Below are 22385 nucleotides of genomic sequence, written 5' to 3'. Positions count from 1 at the left end.
CAATAGGTGCTTGCTGTGGAACACCTATCCCAAGAGGGGGAAGCCAGCTCAACAAAATGCCACACACCCAGGTGTAAGAAACAACATTGCACAGGCTTGGTCTAAGCCCCTCACCTCGTCCCTGTGCTTTGGGGAGCCGGAGGGACACCCGAGGCACACGGCCCTGAGACCCCTTTGCAAAAAGCCGGCTTCTCACGGAGACAGTTTTCCTGAGGTGCAGACCCTATCCCAAGTGGTTGTGGCAAGGTAAAGCAAATGCCCTCCACTTCTCTGGAAGAAACCACAGTGCCCAGCCATGTTCTAAGCCCTCCCATCCTCCCTGGGCTTCTGGCAGCAGGAGTGAAAAGAGAGGAGCAGAGCACTGGGACCCGTTTGACAAAAACCGGCTTCCCACGGGAAAGTCTTTCTCCACGTGCAGACATGCTCCCAGGTGCCTGTGGCAAGGGGAAGGAAATGCCATACACTGACCTGGAAGAGACCACAGGGCCCAGGCCCAGTCTGAACCCTTCCCTCAACCCGGCGGTTTTGCTAGCAGGAGTTCAACCCCAACGAACACAGCCCGGAGACCCCTGGGGCAAAAACGGCTTCCAACGATCAATAGGTGCTTGCAGTGGAACACCTATCCCAAGTGGGGGAAGCCAGCTCAACAAAATGCCACACACCCAGGTGTAAGAAACAACATTGCACAGGCTTGGTCTAAGCCCCTCACCTCGTCCCTGTGCTTTGGGGAGCCGGAGGGACAGCAGAGGCACACGGCCCTGAGACCCCTTTGCAAAAAGCCGGCTTCCCACGGAGACAGTTTTCCTGAGGTGCAGACCCTATCCCAAGTGGTTGTGGCAAGGTAAAGCAAATGCCCTCCACTTCTCTGGAAGAAACCACAGTGCCCAGCCATGTTCTAAGCCCTCCCATCCTCCCTGGGCTTCTGGCAGCAGGAGTGAAAAGAGAGGAGCAGAGCACTGGGACCCGTTTGACAAAAACCGGCTTCCCACGGGAAAGTCTTTCTCCACGTGCAGACATGCTCCCAGGTGCCTGTGGCAAGGGGAAGGAAATGCCATACACTGACCTGGAAGAGACCACAGGGCCCAGGTACAGTCTGAACCCTTCCCTCAACCCGGCGGTTTTGCTAGCAGGAGTTCAACCCCAACGAACACAGCCCGGAGACCCCTGGGGCAAAAAAGGCTTCCGATGATCAATAGGTGCTTGCTGTGGAACACCTATCCCAAGTGGGGGAAGCCAGCTCAACAAAATGCCACACACCCAGGTGTAAGAAACAACATTGCACAGGCTTGGTCTAAGCCCCTCACCTCGTCCCTGTGCTTTGGGGAGCCGGAGGGACAGCCGAGGCACACGGCCCTGAGACCCCTTTGCAAAAAGCCGGCTTCCCACGGAAAGAGTTTTCCTGAGGTGCAGACCCTATCCCAAGTGGTCGTGGCAAGGTAAAGCAAATGCCCTCCACTTCTCTGGAAGAAACCACAGTGCCCAGCCATGTTCTAAGCCCTCCCATTCTCCCTGGGCTTCTGACAGCAGGAGTGAAAAGAGAGGAGCAGAGCACTGGGACCCGTTTGACAAAAACCGGCTTCCCACGGGAAAGTCTTTCTCCACGTGCAGACATGCTCCCAGGTGCCTGTCGCAAGGGGAAGGAAATGCCATACACTGACCTGGAAGAGACCACAGGGCCCAGGCACAGTCTGAACCCTTCCCTCAACCCGGCGGTTTTGCTAGCAGGAGTTCAACCCCACCGAACACAGCCCGGAGACCCCTGGGGCAAAAACGGCTTCAGACGAACAATAGGTGCTTGCTGTGGAACACCTATCCCAAGTGGGGGTAGCCAGCTCAACAAAATGCCACACACCCAGGTGTAAGAAACAACATTGCACAGGCTTGGTCTAAGCCCCTCACCTCGTCCCTGTGCTTTGGGGAGCCGGAGGGACAGCCGAGGCACACGGCCCTGAGACCCCTTTGCAAAAAGCCGGCTTCCCACGGAAACACTTTTCCTGAGGTGCAGACCCTATCCCAAGTGGTCGTGGCAAGGTAAAGCAAATGCCCTCCACTTCTCTGGAAGAAACCACAGTGCCCAGCCATGTTCTAAGCCCTCCCATCCTCCCTGGGCTTCTGGCAGCAGGAGTGAAAAGAGAGGAGCAGAGCACTGGGACCCGTTTGACAAAAACCGGCTTCCCACGGGAAAGTCTTTCTCCACGTGCAGACATGCTCCCAGGTGCCTGGGGCAAGGGGAAGGAAATGCCATACACTGACCTGGAAGAGACCACAGGGCCCAAGCACACTCTGAACCCTTCCCTCAACCCGGCGGTTTTGCTAGCAGGAGTTCAACCCCAACGAACACAGCCCGGAGACCCCTGGGGCAAAAAAGGCTTTTGATGATCAATAGGTGCCTGCTGTGGAACACCTATCCCAAGTGGGGGAAGCCAGCTCAACAAAATGCCACACACCCAGGTGTAAGAAACAACATTGCACAGGCTTGGTCTAAGCCCCTCACCTCGTCCCTGTGCTTTGGGGAGCCGGAGGGACACCCGAGGCACACGGCCCTGAGACCCCTTTGCAAAAAGCCGGCTTCCCACGGAGACAGTTTTCCTGAGGTGCAGACCCTATCCCAAGTGGTTGTGGCAAGGTAAAGCAAATGCCTTCCACTTCTCTGGAAGAAACCACAATGCCCAGCCATGTTCTAAGCCCTCCCATCCTCCCTGGGCTTCTGGCAGCAGGAGTGAAAAGAGAGGAGCAGAGCACTGGGACCCGTTTGAGAAAACCCGGCTTCCCACGGGAAAGTCTTTCTCCACGTGCAGACATGCTCCCAGGTGCCTGGGGCAAGGGGAAGGAAATGCCATACACTGACCTGGAAGAGACCACAGGGCCCAGGTACAGTCTGAACCCTTCCCTCAACCCGGCGGTTTTGCTAGCAGGAGTTCAACCCTAACGAACACAGCCCGGAGACCCCTGGGGCAAAAAAGGCTTCCGATGATCAATAGGTGCTTGCTGTGGAACACCTATCCCAAGCGGGGGAAGCCAGCTCAACAAAATGCCACACACCCAGGTGTAAGAAACAACATTGCACAGGCTTGGTCTAAGCCCCTCACCTCGTCCCTGTGCTTTGGGGAGCCGGAGGGACAGCCGAGGCACACGGCCCTGAGACCCCTTTGCAAAAAGCCGGCTTCCCACGAAAACAGTTTTCCTGAGGTGCAGACCCTATCCCAAGTGGTTGTGGCAAGGTAAAGCAAATGCCCTACACTTCTCTGGAAGAAACCACAATGCCCAGCCATGTTCTAAGCCCTCCCATCCTCCCTGGGCTTCTGGCAGCAGGAGTGAAAAGAGAGGAGCAGAGCACTGGGACCCGTTTGACAAAACCCGGCTTCCCACGGGAAAGTCTTTCTCCACGTGCAGACATGCTCCCAGGTGCCTGTGGCAAGGGGAAGGAAATGCCATACACTGACCTGGAAGAGACCACAGGGCCCAGGCACAGTCTGAACCCTTCCCTCAACCCGGCGGTTTTGCTAGCAGGAGTTCAACCCCAACGAACACAGCCCGGAGACCCCTGGGGCAAAAACGGCTTCCGACGAACAATAGGTGCTTGCTGTGGATCACCTATCCCAAGTGGGGGTAGCCAGCTCAACGAAATGCCACACACCCAGGTGTAAGAAACAACATTGCCCAGGCATGGTCTAAGCCCCTCACCTCGTCCCTGTGCTTTAGGGAGCCGGAGGGACACCCGAGGCACACGGCCCTGAGACCCCTTTGCAAAAAGCCGGCTTCCCACGGAGACAGTTTTCCTGAGGTGCAGACCCTATCCCAAGTGGTTGTGGCAAGGTAAAGCAAATGCCCTCCACTTCTCTGGAAGAAACCACAGTGCCCAGCCATGTTCTAAGCCCTCCCATCCTCGCTGGGCTTCTGGCAGCAGGAGTGAAAAGAGAGGAGCAGAGCACTGGGACCCGTTTGACAAAACCCGGCTTCCCACGGGAAAGTCTTTCGCCGCGTGCAGACATGCTCCCAGGTGCCTGGGGCAAGGGGAAGGAAATGCCATACACTGACCTGGAAGAGACCACAGGGCCCAGGCACAGTCTGAACCCTTCCCTCAACCCGGCGGTTTTGCTAGCAAGAGTTCAACCCCAACGAACACAGCCCGGAGACCCCTGAGGCAAAAACGGCTTCCGACGAACAATAGGCGCTTGCTGTGGAAAACCAATCCCAAGTGGGGGTAGCCAGCTCAACAAAATGCCACACACCCAGGTGAAAGAAACAACATTGCCCAGGCATGGTCTAAGCCCCTCACCTCGTCCCTGTGCTTTGGGGAGCCGGAGGGACACCCGAGGCCCACGGCCCTGAGACCCCTTTGCAAAAAGCCGGCTTCCCACGTTAACAGTTTTCCTGAGGTGCAGACCCTATCCCAAGTGGTTGTGGCAAGGTAAAGCAAATGCCCTCTACTTCTCTGGAAGAAACCACAGTGCCCAGCCATGTTCTAAGCCCTCCCATCCTCCCTGGGCTTCTGGCAGCAGGAGTGAAAAGAGAGGAGCAGAGCACTGGGCCCCGTTTGACAAAAACCGGCTTCCCACGGGAAAGTCTTTCTCCACGTGCAGACATGCTCCCAGGTGCCTGTGGCAAGGGGAAGGAAATGCCATACACTGACCTGGAAGAGACCACAGGGCCCAGGCACAGTCTGAACCCTTCCCTCAACCCGGCGGTTTTGCTAGCAGGAGTTCAACCCCAACGAACACAGCCCGGAGACCCCTGAGGCAAAAACGGCTTCGGTGAACAATAGGTGCTTGCTGTGGAACACCTATCCCAAGTGGGGGTAGGCAGCTCAACAAAATGCCACACACCCAGGTGTAAGAAACAACATTGCCCAGGCATGGTCTAAGCCCCTCACCTCGTCCCTGTGCTTTGGGGAGCCGGAGGGACAGCCAAGGCACACGGCCCTGAGACCCCTTTGCAAAAAGCCAGCTTCCCACGGAGACAGTTTTCCTGTGGTGCAGACCCTATCCCAAGTGGTTGTGGCAAGGTAAAGCAAATGCCCTCCACTTCTCTGGAAGAAACCACAGTGCCCAGCCATGTTCTAAGCCCTCCCATCCTCCCTGGGCTTCTGGCAGCAGGAGTGAAAAGAGAGGAGCAGAGCACTGGGACCCGTTTGACAAAACCCGGCTTCCCACGGGAAAGTCTTTCTCCACGTGCAGACATGCTCCCAGGTGCCTGGGGCAAGGGGAAGGAAATGCCATACACTGACCTGGAAGAGACCACAGGGCCCAGGCACAGTCTGAACCCTTCCCTCAACCCGGCGGTTTTGCTAGCAGGAGTTCAACCCCAACGAACACAGCCCGGAGACCCCTGGGGCAAAAAAGGCTTCCGACGATCAATAGGTGCTTGCTGTGGAACACCTATCCCAAGTGGGGGAAGCCAGCTCAACAAAATGCCACACACCCAGGTGTAAGAAACAACATTGCACAGGCTTGGTCTAAGCCCCTCACCTCGTCCCTGTGCTTTGGGGAGCCGGAGGGACAGCCGAGGCACACCGCCCTGAGACCCCTTTGCAAAAAGCCCGCTTCCCACGGAGACAGTTTTCCTGAGGTGCAGACCCTATCCCAAGTGGTTGTGGCAAGGTAAAGCAAATGCCCTCCACTTCTCTGGAAGAAACCACAATGCCCAGCCATGTTCTAAGCCCTCCCATCCTCCCTGGGCTTCTGGCAGCAGGAGTGAAAAGAGAGGAGCAGAGCACTGGGACCCGTTTGACAAAAACCGGCTTCCCACGGGAAAGTCTTTCTCCACGTGCAGACATGCTCCCAGGTGCCTGGGGCAAGGGGAAGGAAATGCCATACACTGACCTGGAAGAGACCACAGGGCCCAGGTACAGTCTGAACCCTTCCCTCAACCCGGCGGTTTTGCTAGGAGGAGTTCAACCCTAATGAACACAACCCGGAGACCCCTGGGGCAAAAAAGGCTTCCGATGATCAATAGGTGCTTGCTGTGGAACACCTATCCCAAGCGGGGGAAGCCAGCTCAACAAAATGCCACACACCCAGGTGTAAGAAACAACATTGCACAGGCTTGGTCTAAGCCCCTCACCTCGTCCCTGTGCTTTGGGGAGCCGGAGGGACAGCCGAGGCACACGGCCCTGAGACCCCTTTTCAAAAAGCCGGCTTCCCACGAAAACAGTTTTCCTGAGGTGCAGACCCTATCCCAAGGTGTTGTGGCAAGGTAAAGCAAATGCCCTACACTTCTCTGGAAGAAACCACAATGCCCAGCCATGTTCTAAGCCCTCCCATCCTCCCTGGGCTTCTGGCAGCAGGAGTGAAAAGAGAGGAGCAGAGCACTGGGACCCGTTTGACAAAACCCGGCTTCCCACGGGAAAGTCTTTCTCCACGTGCAGACATGCTCCCAGGTGCCTGGGGCAAGGGGAAGGAAATGCCATACACTGACCTGGAAGAGACCACAGGGCCCAGGCACAGTCTGAACCCTTCCCTCAACCCGGCGGTTTTGCTAGCAGGAGTTCAACACCAACGAACACAGCCCGGAGACCCCTGAGGCAAAAACGGCTTCGGACGAACAATAGGTGCTTGCTGTCTAACACCTATCCCAAGTGGGGGTAGGCAGCTCAACAAAATGCCACACACCCAGGTGTAAGAAACAACATTGCCCAGGCATGGTCTAAGCCCCTCACCTCGTCCCTGTGCTTTGGGGAGCCGGAGGGACAGCCAAGGCACACGGCCCTGAAACCCCTTTGCAAAAAGCCAGCTTCCCACGGAGACAGTTTTCCTGAGGTGCAGACCCTATCCCAAGTGGTCGTGGCAAGGTAAAGCAAATGCCCTCCACTTCTCTGGAAGAAACCACAGTGCCCAGCCATGTTCTAAGCCCTCCCATCCTCCCTGGGCTTCTGGCAGCAGGAGTGAAAAGAGAGGAGCAGAGCACTGGGACCCGTTTGACAAAAACCGGCTTCCCACGGGAAAGTCTTTCTCCACGTGCAGACATGCTCCCAGGTGCCTGGGGCAAGGGGAAGGAAATGCCATACACTGACCTGGAAGAGACCACAGGGCCCAAGCACACTCTGAACCCTTCCCTCAACCCGGCGGTTTTGCTAGCAGGAGTTCAACCCCAACGAACACAGCCCGGAGACCCCTGGGGCAAAAAAGGCTTTTGATGATCAATAGGTGCCTGCTGTGGAACACCTATCCCAAGTGGGGGAAGCCAGCTCAACAAAATGCCACACACCCAGGTGTAAGAAACAACATTGCACAGGCTTGGTCTAAGCCCCTCACCTCGTCCCTGTGCTTTGGGGAGCCGGAGGGACACCCGAGGCACACGGCCCTGAGACCCCTTTGCAAAAAGCCGGCTTCCCACGGAGACAGTTTTCCTGAGGTGCAGACCCTATCCCAAGTGGTTGTGGCAAGGTAAAGCAAATGCCCTCCACTTCTCTGGAAGAAACCACAATGCCCAGCCATGTTCTAAGCCCTCCCATCCTCCCTGGGCTTCTGGCAGCAGGAGTGAAAAGAGAGGAGCAGAGCACTGGGACCCGTTTGACAAAACCCGGCTTCCCACGGGAAAGTCTTTCTCCACGTGCAGACATGCTCCCAGGTGCCTGGGGCAAGGGGAAGGAAATGCCATACACTGACCTGGAAGAGACCACAGGGCCCAGGCACAGTCTGAACCCTTCCCTCAACCCGGCGGTTTTGCTAGCAAGAGTTCAACCCCAACGAACACAGCCCGGAGACCCCTGAGGTAAAAACGGCTTCCGACGAACAATAGGCGCTTGCTGTGGAAAACCAATCCCAAGTGGGGGTAGCCAGCTCAACAAAATGCCACACACCCAGGTGTAAGAAACAACATTGCCCAGGCATGGTCTAAGCCCCTCACCTCGTCCCTGTGCTTTGGGGAGCCGGAGGGACACCCGAGGCCCACGGCCCTGAGACCCCTTTGCAAAAAGCCGGCTTCCCACGTTAACAGTTTTCCTGAGGTGCAGACCCTATCCCAAGTGGTTGTGGCAAGGTAAAGCAAATGCCCTCTACTTCTCTGGAAGAAACCACAGTGCCCAGCCATGTTCTAAGCCCTCCCATCCTCCCTGGGCTTCTGGCAGCAGGAGTGAAAAGAGAGGAGCAGAGCACTGGGCCCCGTTTGACAAAAACCGGCTTCCCACGGGAAAGTCTTTCTCCACGTGCAGACATGCTCCCAGGTGCCTGTGGCAAGGGGAAGGAAATGCCATACACTGACCTGGAAGAGACCACAGGGCCCAGGCACAGTCTGAACCCTTCCCTCAACCCGGCGGTTTTGCTAGCAGGAGTTCAACCCCAACGAACACAGCCCGGAGACCCCTGAGGCAAAAACGGCTTCGGACGAACAATAGGTGCTTGCTGTGGAACACCTATCCCAAGTGGGGGTAGGCAGCTCAACAAAATGCCACACACCCAGGTGTAAGAAACAACATTGCCCAGGCATGGTCTAAGCCCCTCACCTCGTCCCTGTGCTTTGGGGAGCCGGAGGGACAGCCAAGGCCCACGGCCCTGAGACCCCTTTGCAAAAAGCCAGCTTCCCACGGAGACAGTTTTCCTGAGGTGCAGACCCTATCCCAAGTGGTTGTGGCAAGGTAAAGCAAATGCCCTCCACTTCTCTGGAAGAAACCACAGTGCCCAGCCATGTTCTAAGCCCTCCCATCCTCCCTGGGCTTCTGGCAGCAGGAGTGAAAAGAGAGGAGCAGAGCACTGGGACCCGTTTGACAAAAACCGGCTTCCCACGGGAAAGTCTTTCTCCACGTGCAGACATGCTCCCAGGTGCCTGGGGCAAGGGGAAGGAAATGCCATACACTGACCTGGAAGAGACCACAGGGCCCAGGTACAGTCTGAACCCTTCCCTCAACCCGGCGGTTTTGCTAGCAGGAGTTCAACCCCAACGAACACAGCCCGGAGACCCCTGGGGCAAAAAAGGCTTCCTATGATCAAGAGGTGCTTGCTGTGGAACACCTATCCCAAGCGGGGGAAGCCAGCTCAACAAAATGCCACACACCCAGGTGTAAGAAACAACATTGCACAGGCTTGGTCTAAGCCCCTCACCTCGTCCCTGTGCTTTGGGGAGCCGGAGGGACAGCCGAGGCACACGGCCCTGAGACCCCTTTGCAAAAAGCCGGCTTCCCACGGAAACAGTTTTCCTGAGGTGCAGACCCTATCCCAAGTGGTTGTGGCAACGTAAAGCAAATGCCCTCCACTTCTCTGGAAGAAACCACAGTGCCCAGCCATGTTCTAAGCCCTCCCATCCTCCCTGGGCTTCTGGCAGCAGGAGTGAAAAGAGAGGAGCAGAGCACTGGGACCCGTTTGACAAAACCCGGCTTCCCACGGGAAAGTCTTTCTCCACGTGCAGACATGCTCCCAGGTGCCTGGGGCAAGGGGAAGGAAATGCCATACACTGACCTGGAAGAGACCACAGGGCCCAGGCACAGTCTGAACCCTTCCCTCAACCCGGCGGTTTTGCTAGCAGGAGTTCAACCCCAACGAACACAGCCCGGAGACCCCTGAGGCAAAAACGGCTTCGGACGAACAATAGGTGCTTGCTGTGGAACACCTATCCCAAGTGGGGGTAGGCAGCTCAACAAAATGCCACACACCCAGGTGTAAGAAACAACATTGCCCAGGCATGGTCTAAGCCCCTCACCTCGTCCCTGTGCTTTGGGGAGCCGGAGGGACTGCCAAGGCCCACGGCCCTGAGACCCCTTTGCAATAAGCCAGCTTCCCACGGAGACAGTTTTCCTGAGGTGCAGACCCTATCCCAAGTGGTTGTGGCAAGGTAAAGCAAATGCCCTCCACTTCTCTGGAAGAAACCACAGTGCCCAGCCATGTTCTAAGCCCTCCCATCCTCCCTGGGCTTCTGGCAGCAGGAGTGAAAAGAGAGGAGCAGAGCACTGGGACCCGTTTGACAAAAACCGGCTTCCCACGGGAAAGTCTTTCTCCACGTGCAGACATGCTCCCAGGTGCCTGGGGCAAGGGGAAGGAAATGCCATACACTGACCTGGAAGAGACCACAGGGCCCAGGTACAGTCTGAACCCTTCCCTCAACCCGGCGGTTTTGCTAGCAGGAGTTCAACCCCAACGAACACAGCCCGGAGACCCCTGGGGCAAAAAAGGCTTCCTATGATCAAGAGGTGCTTGCTGTGGAACACCTATCCCAAGCGGGGGAAGCCAGCTCAACAAAATGCCACACACCCAGGTGTAAGAAACAACATTGCACAGGCTTGGTCTAAGCCCCTCACCTCGTCCCTGTGCTTTGGGGAGCCAGAGTGACAGCCGAGGCACACGGCCCTGAGACCCCTTTGCAAAAAGCCGGCTTCCCACGGAAACAGTTTTCCTGAGGTGCAGACCCTATCCCAAGTGGTTGTGGCAACGTAAAGCAAATGCCCTCCACTTCTCTGGAAGAAACCACAGTGCCCAGCCATGTTCTAAGCCCTCCCATCCTCCCTGGGCTTCTGGCAGCAGGAGTGAAAAGAGAGGAGCAGAGCACTGGGACCCGTTTGACAAAACCCGGCTTCCCACGGGAAGTCTTTCTCCACGTGCAGACATGCTCCCAGGTGCCTGGGGCAAGGGGAAGGAAATGCCATACACTGACCTGGAAGAGACCACAGGGCCCAGGCACAGTCTGAACCCTTCCCTCAACCCGGCGGTTTTGCTAGCAGGAGTTCAACCCCAACGAACACAGCCCGGAGACCCCTGGGGCAAAAAAGGCTTCCGACGATCAATAGGTGCTTGCTGTGGAACACCTATCCCAAGTGGGGGAAGCCAGCTCAACAAAATGCCACACACCCAGGTGTAAGAAACAACATTGCACAGGCTTGGTCTAAGCCCCTCACCTCGTCCCTGTGCTTTGGGGAGCCGGAGGGACAGCCGAGGCACACCGCCCTGAGACCCCTTTGCAAAAAGCCCGCTTCCCACGGAGACAGTTTTCATGAGGTGCAGACCCTATCCCAAGTGGTTGTGGCAAGGTAAAGCAAATGCCCTCCACTTCTCTGGAAGAAACCACAATGCCCAGCCATGTTCTAAGCCCTCCCATCCTCCCTGGGCTTCTGGCAGCAGGAGTGAAAAGAGAGGAGCTGAGCACTGGGACCCGTTTGACAAAAACCGGCTTCCCACGGGAAAGTCTTTCTCCACGTGCAGACATGCTCCCAGGTGCCTGGTGCAAGGGGAAGGAAATGCCATACACTGACCTGGAAGAGACCACAGGGCCCAAGCACAGTCTGAACCCTTCCCTCAACCCGGCGGTTTTGCTAGCAGGAGTTCAACCCCAACGAACACAGCCCGGAGACCCCTGGGGCAAAAAAGGCTTCCGACGATCAATAGGTGCTTGCAGTGGAACACCTATCCCAAGTGGGGGAAGCCAGCTCAACAAAATGCCACACACCCAGGTGTAAGAAACAACATTGCACAGGCTTGGTCTAAGCCCCTCACCTCGTCCCTGTGCTTTGGGGAGCCGGAGGGACAGCCGAGGCACACGGCCCTGAGACCCCTTTGTAAAAAGCCGGCTTCCCACGGAGACAGTTTTCCTGAGCTGCAGACCCTATCCCAAGTGGTTGTGGCAAGGTAAAGCAAATGCCCTCCACTTCTCTGGAAGAAACCACAGTGCCCAGCCATGTTCTAAGCCCTCCCATCCTCCCTGGGCTTCTGGCAGCAGGAGTGAAAAGAGAGGAGCAGAGCACTGGGACCCGTTTGACAAAAACCGGCTTCCCACGGGAAAGTCTTTCTCCACGTGCAGACATGCTCCCAGGTGCCTGTGGCAAGGGGAAGGAAATGCCATACACTGACCTGGAAGAGACCACAGGGCCCAGGTACAGTCTGAACCCTTCCCTCAACCTGGCGGTTTTGCTAGCAGGAGTTCAACCCCAACGAACACAGCCCGGAGACCCCTGGGGCAAAAAAGGCTTCCGATGATCAATAGGTGCTTGCTGTGGAACACCTATCCCAAGTGGGGGAAGCCAGCTCAACAAAATGCCACACACCCAGGTGGAAGAAACAACATTGCACAGGCTTGGTCTAAGCCCCTCACCTCGTCCCTGTGCTTTGGGGAGCCGGAGGGACAGCCGAGGCACACGGCCCTGAGACCCCTTTGCAAAAAGCCGGCTTCCCACGGAAAGAGTTTTCCTGAGGTGCAGACCCTATCCCAAGTGGTCGTGGCAAGGTAAAGCAAATGCCCTCCACTTCTCTGGAAGAAACCACAGTGCCCAGCCATGTTCTAAGCCCTCCCATCCTCCCTGGGCTTCTGACAGCAGGAGTGAAAAGAGAGGAGCAGAGCACTGGGACCCGTTTGACAAAAACCGGCTTCCCACGGGAAAGTCTTTCTCCACGTGCAGACATGCTCCCAGGTGCCTGTCGCAAGGGGAAGGAAATGCCATACACTGAACTGGAAGAGACCACAGGGCCCAGGCACAGTCTGAACCCTTCCCTCAACCCGGCGGTTTTGCTAGGAGGAGTTCAACCCCAAGGAACACAGCCCGGAGACCCCTGAGGCAAAAACGGCTTTGGACGAACAATAGGTGCTTGCTGTGGAACACCTATCTCAACTGGGGGAGGTCAGCTCAAAAAATGCCACACACCCAGGTGTAAGAAACAACATTGCACAGGCTTGGTCTAAGCCCCTCACCTCGTCCCTGTGCTTTGGGGAGCCGGAGGGACAGCCGAGGCACACGGCCCTGAGACCCCTTTGCAAAAAGCCAGCTTCCCACGGAGACAGTTTTCCTGAGGTGCAGACCCTATCCCAAGTGGTCGTGGCAAGGTAAAGCAAATGCCCTCCACTTCTCTGGAAGAAACCACAGTGCCCAGCCATGTTCTAAGCCCTCCCATCCTCCCTGGGCTTCTGGCAGCAGGAGTGAAAAGAGAGGAGCAGAGCACTGGGACCCGTTTGACAAAAACCGGCTTCCCACGGGAAAGTCTTTCTCCACGTGCAGACATGCTCCCAGGTGCCTGGGGCAAGGGGAAGGAAATGCCATACACTGACCTGGAAGAGACCACAGGGCCCAAGCACACTCTGAACCCTTCCCTCAACCCGGCGGTTTTGCTAGCAGGAGTTCAACCCCAACGAACACAGCCCGGAGTCCCCTGGGGCAAAAAAGGCTTTTGACGATCAATAGGTGCTTGCTGTGGAACACCTATCCCAAGTGGGGGAAGCCAGCTCAACAAAATGCCACACACCCAGGTGTAAGAAACAACATTGCACAGGCTTGGTCTAAGCCCCTCACCTCGTCCCTGTGCTTTGGGGAGCCGGAGGGACAGCCGAGGCACACGGCCCTGAGACCCCTTTGCAAAAAGCCGGCTTCCCACGGAGACAGTTTTCCTGAGGTGCAGACCCTATCCCAAGTGGTTGTGGCAAGGTAAAGCAAATGCCCTCCACTTCTCTGGAAGAAACCACAGTGCCCAGCCATGTTCTAAGTCCTCCCATCCTCCCTGGGCTTCTGGCAGCAGGAGTGAAAAGAGAGGAGCAGAGCACTGGGACCAGTTTGACAAAAACCGGCTTCCCACGGGAAAGTCTTTCTCCACGTGCAGACATGCTCCCAGGTGCCTAGTGCAAAGGGAAGGAAATGCCATACACTGACCTGGAAGAGACCACAGGGCCCAAGCACAGTTTGAACCCTTCCCTCAACCCGGCGGTTTTGCTAGCAGGAGTTCAACCCCAACGAACACAGCCCGGAGACCCCTGGGGCAAAAAAGGCTTCCGACGATCAATAGGTGCTTGCAGTGGAACACCTATCCCAAGTGGGGGAAGCCAGCTCAACAAAATGCCACACACCCAGGTGTAAGAAACAACATTGCACAGGCTTGGTCTAAGCCCCTCACCTCGTCCCTGTGCTTTGGGGAGCCGGAGGGACAGCAGAGGCACACGGCCCTGAGACCCCTTTGCAAAAAGCCGGCTTCCCACGGAGACAGTTTTCCTGAGGTGCAGACCCTATCCCAAGTGGTTGTGGCAAGGTAAAGCAAATGCCCTCCACTTCTCTGGAAGAAACCACAGTGCCGAGCCATGTTCTAAGCCCTCCCATCCTCCCTGGGCTTCTGGCAGCAGGAGTGAAAAGAGAGGAGCTGAGCACTGGGACCCGTTTGACAAAAACCGGCTTCCCACGGGAAAGTCTTTCTCCACGTGCAGACATGCTCCCAGGTGCCTGTGGCAAGGGGAAGGAAATGCCATACACTGACCTGGAAGAGACCACAGGGCCCAGGCACAGTCTGAACCCTTCCCTCAACCCGGCGGTTTTGCTAGCAGGAGTTCAACCCCAACGAACACAGCCCGGAGACCCCTGGGGCAAAAAAGGCTTCCGATGATCAATAGGTGCTTGCTGTGGAACACCTATCCCAAGTGGGGGAAGCCAGCTCAACAAAATGCCACACACCCAGGTGTAAGAAACAACATTGCACAGGCTTGGTCTAAGCCCCTCACCTCGTCCCTGTGCTTTGGGGAGCCGGAGGGACAGCCGAGGCACACGGCCCTGAGACCCCTTTGCAAAAAGCCGGCTTCCCACGGAAACACTTTTCCTGAGGTGCAGACCCTATCCCAAGTGGTCGTAGCAAGGTAAAGCAAATGCCCTCCACATCTCTGGAAGAAACCACAGTGCCCAGCCATGTTCTAAGCCCTCCCATCCTCCCTGGGCTTCTGGCAGCAGGAGTGAAAAGAGAGGAGCAGAGCACTGGGACCCGTTTGACAAAAACCGGCTTCCCACGGGAAAGTCTTTCTCCACGTGCAGACATGCTCCCAGGTGCCTGTGGCAAGGGGAAGGAAATGCCATACACTGACCTGGAAGAGACCACAGGGCCCAGGTACAGTCTGAACCCTTCCCTCAACCCGGCGGTTTTGCTAGCAGGAGTTCAACCCCAACGAACACAGCCCGGAGACCCCTGGGGCAAAAAAGGCTTCCGATGATCAATAGGTGCTTGCTGTGGAACACCTATCCCAAGTGGGGGAAGCCAGCTCAACAAAATGCCACACACCCAGGTGTAAGAAACAACATTACACAGGCTTGGTCTGAGCCCCTCACCTCGTCCCTGTGCTTTGGGGAGCCGGAGGGACAGCCGAGGCACACGGCCCTGAGACCCCTTTGCAAAAAGCCGGCTTCCCACGGAGACAGTTTTCCTGAGGTGCAGACCCTATCCCAAGTGGTTGTGGCAAGGTAAAGCAAATGCCCTCCACTTCTCTGGAAGAAACCACAATGCCTAGCCATGTTCTAAGCCCTCCCATCCTCCCTGGGCTTCTGGCAGCAGGAGTGAAAAGAGAGGAGCAGAGCACTGGGACCCGTTTGACAAAACCCGGCTTCCCACGGGAAAGTCTTTCTCCACGTGCAGACATGCTCCCAGGTGCCTGGGGCAAGGGGAAGGAAATGCCATACACTGACCTGGAAGAGACCACAGGGCCCAGGTACAGTCTGAACCCTTCCCTCAACCCGGCGGTTTTGCTAGCAGGAGTTCAACCCTAAGGAACACAGCCCGGAGACCCCTGGGGCAAAAAAGGCTTCCGATGATCAATAGGTGCTTGCTGTGGAACACCTATCCCAAGCGGGGGAAGCCAGCTCAACAAAATGCCACACACCCAGGTGTAAGAAACAACATTGCACAGGCTTGGTCTAAGCCCCTCACCTCGTCCCTGTGCTTTGGGGAGCCGGAGGGACAGCCGAGGCCCACGGCCCTGAGACCCCTTTGCAAAAAGCCGGCTTCCCACGAAAACAGTTTTCCTGAGGTGCAGACCCTATCCCAAGTGGTTGTGGCAAGGTAAAGCAAATGCCCTACACTTCTCTGGAAGAAACCACAATGCCCAGCCATGTTCTAAGCCCTCCCATCCTCCCTGGGCTTCTGGCAGCAGGAGTGAAAAGAGAGGAGCAGAGCACTGGGACCCGTTTGACAAAACCCGGCTTCCCACGGGAAAGTCTTTCTCCACCTGCAGACATGCTCCCAGGTGCCTGTGGCAAGGGGAAGGAAATGCCATACACTGACCTGGAAGAGACCACAGGGCCCAGGCACAGTCTGAACCCTTCCCTCAACCCGGCGGTTTTGCTAGCAGGAGTTCAACCCCAACGAACACAGCCCGGAGACCCCTGGGGCAAAAACGGCTTCCGACGAACAATAGGTGCTTGCTGTGGATCACCTATCCCAAGTGGGGGTAGCCAGCTCAACGAAATGCCACATACCCAGGTGTAAGAAACAACATTGCCCAGGCATGGTCTAAGCCCCTCACCTCGTCCCTGTGCTTTGGGGAGCCGGAGGGACACCCGAGGCACACGGCCCTGAGACCCCTTTGCAAAAAGCCGACTTCCCACGGAGACAGTTTTCCTGAGGTGCAGACCCTATCCCAAGTGGTTGTGGCAAGGTAAAGCAAATGCCCTCCACTTCTCTGGAAGAAACCACAGTGCCCAGCCATGTTCTAAGCCCTCCCATCCTCGCTGGGCTTCTGGCAGCAGGAGTGAAAAGAGAGGAGCAGAGCACTGGGACCCGTTTGACAAAACCCGGCTTCCCACGGGAAAGTCTTTCGCCGCGTGCAGACATGCTCCCAGGTGCCTGTGGCAAGGGGAAGGAAATGCCATACACTGACCTGGAAGAGACCACAGGGCCCAGGCACAGTCTGAACCCTTCCCTCAACCCGGCGGTTTTGCTAGCAGGAGTTCAACCCCAACGAACACAGCCCGGAGACCCCTGAGGCAAAAACGGCTTCCGACGAACAATAGGCGCTTGCTGTGGAAAACCAATCCCAAGTGGGGGTAGCCAGCTCAACAAAATGCCACACACCCAGGTGTAAGAAACAACATTGCCCAGGCATGGTCTAAGCCCCTCACCTCGTCCCTGTGCTTTGGGGAGCCGGAGGGACACCCAAGGCCCACGGCCCTGAGACCCCTTTGCAAAAAGCCGGCTTCCCACGGAGACAGTTTTCCTGAGGTGCAGACCCTATCCCAAGTGGTTGTGGCAAGGTAAAGCAAATGCCCTCTACTTCTCTGGAAGAAACCACAGTGCCCAGCCATGTTCTAAGCCCTCCCATCCTCCCTGGGCTTCTGGCAGCAGGAGTGAAAAGAGAGGAGCAGAGCACTGGGACCCGTTTGACAAAACCCGGCTTCCCACGGGAAAGTCTTTCTCCACGTGCAGACATGCTCCCAGGTGCCTGTGGCAAGGGGAAGGAAATGCCATACACTGACATGGAAGAGACCACAGGGCCCAGGCACAGTCTGAACCCTTCTCTCAACCCGGCGGTTTTGCTAGCAGGAGTTCAACCCCAACGAACACAGCCCGGAGACCCCTGGGGCAAAAACGGCTTCCGACGAACAATAGGTGCTTGCTGTGGAACACCTATCCCAAGTGGGGGTAGCCAGCTCAACAAAATGCCACACACCCAGGTGTAAGAAACAACATTGCCCAGGCATGGTCTAAACCCCTCACCTCGTCCCTGTGCTTTGGGGAGCCGGAGGGACAGCCGAGGCACACGGCCCTGAGACCCCTTTGCAAAAAGCCAGCTTCCCACGGAGACAGTTTTCCTGAGGTGCAGACCATATCCCAAGTGGTTGTGGCAAGGTAAAGCAAATGCCCTCCACTTCTCTGGAAGAAACCACAGTGCCCAGCCATGTTCTAAGCCCTCCCATCCTCCCTGGGCTTCTGGCAGCAGGAGTGAAAAGAGAGGAGCAGAGCACTGGGACCCGTTTGACAAAAACCGGCTTCCCACGGGAAAGTCTTTCTCCACGTGCAGACATGCTCCAAGGTGCCTGGGGCAAGGGGAAGGAAATGCCATACACTGACCTGGAAGAGACCACAGGGCCCAAGCACAGTCTGAACCCTTCCCTCAACCCGGCGGTTTTGCTAGCAGGAGTTCAACCCCAACGAACACAGCCCGGAGACCCCTGGGGCAAAAAAGGCTTCCGACGATCAATAGGTGCTTGCAGTGGAACACCTATCCCAAGTGGGGGAAGCCAGCTCAACAAAATGCCACACACCCAGGTGTAAGAAACAACATTGCACAGGCTTGGTCTAAGCCCCTCACCTCGTCCCTGTGCTTTGGGGAGCCGGAGGGACAGCAGAGGCACACGGCCCTGAGACCCCTTTGCAAAAAGCCGGCTTCCCACGGAGACAGTTTTCCTGAGGTGCAGACCCTATCCCAAGTGGTTGTGGCAAGGTAAAGCAAATGCCCTCCACTTCTCTGGAAGAAACCACAGTGCCCAGCCATGTTCTAAGCCCTCCCATCCTCCCTGGGCTTCTGGCAGCAGGAGTGAAAAGAGAGGAGCAGAGCACTGGGACCCGTTTGACAAAAACCGGCTTCCCACGGGAAAGTCTTTCTCCACGTGCAGACATGCTCCCAGGTGCCTGGGGCAAGGGGAAGGAAATGCCATACACTTACCTGGAAGAGACCACAGGGCCCAGGTACAGTCTGAACCCTTCCCTCAACCCGGCGGTTTTGCTAGCAGGAGTTCAACCCCAACGAACACAGCCCGGAGACCCCTGGGGAAAAAAAGGCTTCCTATGATCAATAGGTGCTTGCTGTGGAACACCTATCCCAAGCGGGGGAAGCCAGCTCAACAAAATGCCACACACCCAGGTGTAAGAAACAACATTGCACAGGCTTGGTCTAAGCCCCTCACCTCGTCCCTGTGCTTTGGGGAGCCGGAGGGACAGCTGAGGCACACGGCCCTGAGACCCCTTTGCAAAAAGCCGGCTTCCCACGAAAACAGTTTTCCTGAGGTGCAGACCCTATCCCAAGTGGTTGTGGCAAGGTAAAGCAAATGCCCTCCACTTCTCTGGAAGAAACCACAATGCCCAGCCATGTTCTAAGCCCTCCCATCCTCCCTGGGCTTCTGGCAGCAGGAGTGAAAAGAGAGGAGCAGAGCACTGGGACCCGTTTGACAAAACCCGGCTTCCCACGGGAAAGTCTTTCTCCACGTGCAGACATTCTCCCAGGTGCCTGTGGCAAGGGGAAGGAAATGCCATACACTGACCTGGAAGAGACCACAGGGCCCAGGCACAGTCTGAACCCTTCCCTCAACCCGGCGGTTTTGCTAGCAGGAGTTCAACCCCAACGAACACAGCCCGGAGACCCCTGGGGCAAAAACGGCTTCCGGCGAACAATAGGTGCTTGCTGTGGAACAACTATCCCAAGTGGGGGTAGCCAGCTCAACGAAATGCCACACACCCAGGTGTAAGAAACAACATTGCCCAGGCATGGTCTAAGCCCCTCACCTCGTCCCTGTGCTTTGGGAGCCGGAAGGACAGCCGAGGCACACGGCCCTGAGACCCCTTTGCAAAAACCCGGCTTCCCACGGAAACAGTTTTCCTGACGTGCAGACACTATCCCAAGTGGTTGTGGCAAGGTAAAGCAAATGCCCTCCACTTCTCTGGAAGAAACCACAGTGCCCAGCCATGTTCTAAGCCCTCCCATCCTCCCTGGGCTTCTGGCAGCAGGAGTGAAAAGAGAGGAGCAGAGCACTGGGACCCGTTTGACAAAACCCGGCTTCCACGGGAAAGTCTTTCGCCGCGTGCAGACATGCTCCCAGGTGCCTGGGGCAAGGGGAAGGAAATGCCATACACTGACCTGGAAGAGACCACAGGGCCCAGGCACAGTCTGAACCCTTCCCTCAACCCGGCGGTTTTGCTAGCAGGAGTTCAACCCCAACGAACACAGCCCGGAGACCCCTGAGGTAAAAACGGCTTCCGACGAACAATAGGCGCTTGCTGTGGAAAACCAATCCCAAGTGGGGGTAGCCAGCTCAACAAAATGCCACACACCCAGGTGTAAGAAACAACATTGCCCAGGCATGGTCTAAGCCCCTCACCTCGTCCCTGTGCTTTGGGGAGCCGGAGGGACACCCGAGGCCCACGGCCCTGAGATCCCTTTGCAAAAAGCCGGCTTCCCACGGAAACAGTTTTCCTGAGGTGCAGACCCTATCCCAAGTGGTTGTGGCAAGGTAAAGCAAATGCCCTCCACTTCTCTGGAAGAAACCACAGTGCCCAGCCATGTTCTAAGCCCTCCCATCCTCCCTGGGCTTCTGGCAGCAGGAGTGAAAAGAGAGGAGCAGAGCACTGGGACCCGTTTGACAAAAACCGGCTTCCCACGGGAAAGTCTTTCTCCACGTGCAGACATGCTCCCAGGTGCCTGTGGCAAGGGGAAGGAAATGCCATACACTGACCTGGAAGAGACCACAGGGCCCAGGCACAGTCTGAACCCTTCCCTCAACCCGGCGGTTTTGCTAGCAGGAGTTCAACACCAACGAACACAGCCCGGAGACCCCTGAGGCAAAAACGGCTTCAGACGAACAATAGGTGCTTGCTGTCGAACACCTATCCCAAGTGGGGGTAGGCAGCTCAACAAAATGCCACACACCCAGGTGTAAGAAACAACATTGCCCAGGCATGGTCTAAGCCCCTCACCTCGTCCCTGTGCTTTGGGGAGCCGGAGGGACAGCCAAGGCACACGGCCCTGAGACCCCTTTGCAAAAAGCCAGCTTCCCACGGAGACAGTTTTCCTGAGGTGCAGACCATATCCCAAGTGGTTGTGGCAAGGTAAAGCAAATGCCCTCCACTTCTCTGGAAGAAACCACAATGCCCAGCCATGTTCTAAGCCCTCCCATCCTCCCTGGGCTTCTGGCAGCAGGAGTGAAAAGAGAGGAGCAGAGCACTGGGACCCGTTTGACAAAACCCGGCTTCCCACGGGAAAGTCTTTCTCCACGTGCAGACATGCTCCGAGGTGAGGGGCAAGGGGAAGGAAATGCCATACATTGACCTGGAAGAGACCACAGGGCCCAGGTACAGTCTGAACCCTTCCCTCAACCCGGCGGTTTTGCTAGCAGGAGTTCAACCCCAACGAACACAGCCCGGAGACCCCTGGGGCAAAAAACGCTTCCGATGATCAATAGGTGCTTGCTGTGGAACACCTATCCCAAGCGGGGGAAGCCAGCTCAACAAAATGCCACACACCCAGGTGTAAGAAACAACATTGCACAGGCTTGGTCTAAGCCCCTCACCTCGTCCCTGTGCTTTGGGGAGCCGGAGGGACAGCCGAGGCACACGGCCCTGAGACCCCTTTGCAAAAAGCCGGCTTCCCACGAAAACAGTTTTCCTGAGGTGCAGACCCTATCCCAAGTGGTTGTGGCAAGGTAAAGCAAATGCCCTACACTTCTTTGGAAGAAACCACAATGCCCAGCCATGTTCTAAGCCCTCCCATCCTCCCTGGGCTTCTGGCAGCAGGAGTGAAAAGAGAGGAGCAGAGCACTGGGACCCGTTTGACAAAACCCGGCTTCCCACGGGGAAGTCTTTCTCCACGTGCAGACATGCTCCCAGGTGCCTGTGGCAAGGGGAAGGAAATGCCATACACTGACCTGGAAGAGACCACAGGGCCCAAGCACAGTCTGAACCCTTCCCTCAACCCGGCGGTTTTGCTAGCAAGAGTTCAACCCCAAGGAACACAGCCCGGAGACCCCTGAGGCAAAAACGGCTTCCGACGATCAATAGGCGCTTGGGGTGGAACACCTATCCCAAGTGGGGGAAGCCAGCTCAACAAAATGCCACACACCCAGGTGTAAGAAACAACATTGCACAGGCTTGGTCTAAGCCCCTCACCTCGTCCCTGTGCTTTGGGGAGCCGGAGGGACAGCCGAGGCACACGGCCCTGAGACCCCTTGGCAAAAAGCCGGCTTCCCACGGAAACAGTTTTCCTGAGGTGCAGACCCTATCCCAAGTGGTTGTGGCAAGGTAAAGCAAATGCCCTCCACTTCTCTGGAAGAAACCACAATGCCCAGCCGTGTTCTAAGCCCTCCCATCCTCCCTGGGCTTCTGGCAGCAGGAGTGAAAAGAGAGGAGCAGAGCACTGGGCCCCGTTTGACAAAAACCGGCTTCCCACGGGAAAGTCTTTCTCCACGTGCAGACATGCTCCCAGGTGCCTGGGGCAAGGGGAAGGAAATGCCATACACTGACCTGGAAGAGACCACAGGGCCCAGGCACAGTCTGAACCCTTCCCTCAACCCGGCGGTTTTGCTAGCAGGAGTTCAACCCCACCAAACACAGCCCGGAGACCCCTGGGGCAAAAACGGCTTCGGACGAACAATAGGTGCTTGCTGTGGAACACCTATCCCAACTGGGGGAAGTCAGCTCAAAAAATGCCACACACCCAGGTGTAAGAAACAACATTGCACAGGCTTGGTCTAAGCCCCTCACCTCGTCCCTGTGCTTTGGGGAGCCGGAGGGACAGCCGAGGCACACGGCCCTGAGACCCCTTTGCAAAAAGCCAGCTTCCCACGGAGACAGTTTTCCTGAAGTGCAGACCCTATCCCAAGTGGTTGTGGCAAGGTAAAGCAAATGCCCTCCACTTCTCTGGAAGAAACCACAGTGCCCAGCCATGTTCTAAGCCCTCCCATCCTCCCTGGGCTTCTGGCAGCAGGAGTGAAAAGAGAGGAGCAGAGCACTGGGACCCGTTTGACA

Source organism: Ursus arctos, unplaced genomic scaffold (genome assembly GCF_023065955.2).
Source record: "Ursus arctos isolate Adak ecotype North America unplaced genomic scaffold, UrsArc2.0 scaffold_54, whole genome shotgun sequence".
Taxonomy (NCBI): Eukaryota; Metazoa; Chordata; class Mammalia; order Carnivora; family Ursidae; genus Ursus; species Ursus arctos.
Note: the sequence above shows the minus strand (reverse complement) of the source record.